Here is a 3072-nt window from a genome sequence, read left to right as displayed (position 1 = left end):
ACATAATAGTGGATCATACTACCAAAACTCACCCACTGATCAAAATAGATATTAGATAAGGACTAGTGTTATAGGGCGTATGTAGTATACATACTGTAACACCCATGAGAAAACTAGAAACTAGATAAAGTTAAGGGGCGGGAGCACAACATTCTCAAAAGTAATATGGTTACTAAATGCTATGCACACCTTGCAGTGGCTACATTACATGTAACACCATACACTCAAAACATGCATCTGATGAGCATAGAATTACATCAAGCACTGATAAGAGATACAAGTAAATCCCAAAACAAAACTTAGTAAGCAATGCATAGAAATAACACAAGTACATGTACATGTATGTACATCATATCATTTGCAGTCTTACATGGATAAATTATAGTATAACCTGATCAGTCAATACTACCACAAGTCATAAAAGACATCTGTATAAACTAAAAGACTAAAATCATTATACCCTCCCAAACTGTAAACTATAGCTACTACTATTTGTACTACTATCAAAAGTTATTTGCTCTGGTGAGGCTAGGACCAGTTTAGAGGAGTTTCTTCTTATCGGTATGTAAAAAGGTGTACCAGTTTATACAAAATATCAGTTTTATCAAATAGTACTCATGAGCTCTGGGATAAAGTACATGTAATTAGATATACATATACATGTATAAACTAATATGAAATTCTCTCTCACTCCCACTTCTTTTGTCACTTTCCTTTGAGACAATTGCACTTAAATATACAAATGTGCATACCATAGAAGAGGATTACAACTTGCTCATATAACCACCAGTTGTAGTCCTCAAGGGAAGTTCTGGTAATTATGATGAATTATACAAACATATATGTACATATACATCTTAAAGTAAAAGCTGCTACACATTTCAAAAATAATTTATCATTCAAGAACACTGTTGCCAGTTACTACTACACATAATACAGCCAATCATGCATGTACATACATACATGCATAAGACTAAACAAGAAATTGAATTATACAGCATTAAAAGGATATAAAGCCAATGCTCAGAGTACTAAACAATGTTCTAAGCAACTAAAACAAGACAAATTTAATGACAATCACTTACATTTCAGTAGCCCATTCAAATGGAGACAGCCAGTCAGTAATTATTATTTCTAATGAAAATATTTATTAAAGAAGACATAAAAGGACTACTTACATGTACTGTACCTATATGTACATGTATAGTCACTCATTATTAAAGTTCAGCCATTAATTAATGTAATTTCTAATGTACAGTAACATCTTTTTTAAAATTTTATTCGATAAATGGAAAAGTTTTAACAAATTGCCAAATATACATGTAACTCTCACCAATATTTCTGGCTATACAGTACACGATAACAATTAAAGCAATGTAAAGTTAGTAACAACAGGGACAGATAAGTCCTATACATCCAGTGGTTACTGGCATGTCCAGGAAGGAGAACCAGGAAGTGTATTGTCCATTATACATAAGCACTATAAAATTATTTTAGATACTTCCCACATATATGTACATGATATGTACGTGTACAATAGACAATGCCATACCTAAAAAATTCCATTAGCTCAAGCCAAATGTGAACAACAGCCATTTGACTGTTTTTACATGACCATGAATACAATCAATACTGAATATTTAAATTGCATGTATGGTACATGTACATGTAGCTCATAGTCAATAACTATTTATAATTATAGAAAAAGCAACTGCTGACATAAAATGAAATTATGAAAATGAGTAAATTCATAATACTGAAAGAGAGCTTTTATGGGCAATTAATGTTCACACTTGTATAATATTGTAGTGTAACAAAACAAAAGATGATGCTGTCTTTAGAGTATTACTATTATAGAGAGACTACATAAAAGGTACATCATCTGATACGCCATGTGCATAATTATGATTTACGTAAACAACACATGCTTATTAACTGTTTCTTTATTACAATGTACATGTACATCTTTTTATAGCAACAGTTTGTAAACTCAAGAAATGATATAACATTTTTTGGATCAAAATTACTGTAATTTTGCGGTAAAAACTTTCCCCAAAAAATTAATTTTAATTTTGCTACATAAATTTTGTAAGTCATAACACTGGGTCAGGGAATGCTTTAACAACAATTTAATTTAGTTTTCATTTTCTTCAACAGTAAAGCGCAAACAAAAAACAATAATTTTAAGCTGTACAGTGTGATCCAGTAATCATAGTTTAAGGCAACAAAGTAGTAGATACAGATCTGCTCAATACAACTCTAAACCCTTAAACTGATAAGTCTGTCCTTATCTTATTAACGAATCTCCAAAAAGACAATTTTGTGTAAACTAGCACATGCATATCGAATTCGAGCTTGCATAAACAGGCGTAGCCCTTTCACACCCTATGCTTAGTACTGCTGTACAAATAGGACCCTCCTCTAAACTGGTGCTAGACTGCCGGTCTCACCAGAACAAAATAAAGTTTTGATAGTAGCCCTTTCACACCCTATGCTTAGTACTGCTGTACAAATAGGACCCTCCTCTAAACTGGTACTAGACTGCCGGGTCTCACCAGAACAAAATAAAGTTTTGATAGTAGCACAATTGACAATGGTAGACAGTACATAGTACACTTCCTAGAAAAACACAAGAGCAATGAGTACATGTACTGTGACATAAACTTAATGATTGCTCAATTGTATTGGAATTGAAACTCAATGTGAGTTGTAGCAATGACAGTAAACCAGAATATCAATAGTGAAAGTAGTGAATACATACAAGTAGAAGGGGATTATAGAACAGTGTCACTATCAAAATATTGCTTGTATTCCAAACCACCTACATCTAGTGGTTTTAATGCTTCTCCATAAAAGTAAAAAATAATGATTGGAATCTTTTTTGGAAAATTTTAACACCACAAAAATAACTAGCTAAACAGTAACAACAAGCTGTGCTTTTGTACATGTACATGTAGATGCATGTAACTATTCTTATAAATGGCCTCTTACATGCATGAGATTCACTATTATGCATAATTTCAATTGATTGCCAAGTACTAAAGTCAGATATCCTTCTTAAATACTGTGTAA

Source organism: Amphimedon queenslandica, unplaced genomic scaffold (assembly GCF_000090795.2).
Source record: "Amphimedon queenslandica unplaced genomic scaffold, v1.1 AMPQUscaffold_12689, whole genome shotgun sequence".
In the NCBI taxonomy this organism is placed as follows: Eukaryota; Metazoa; Porifera; class Demospongiae; order Haplosclerida; family Niphatidae; genus Amphimedon; species Amphimedon queenslandica.
Note: the sequence above shows the minus strand (reverse complement) of the source record.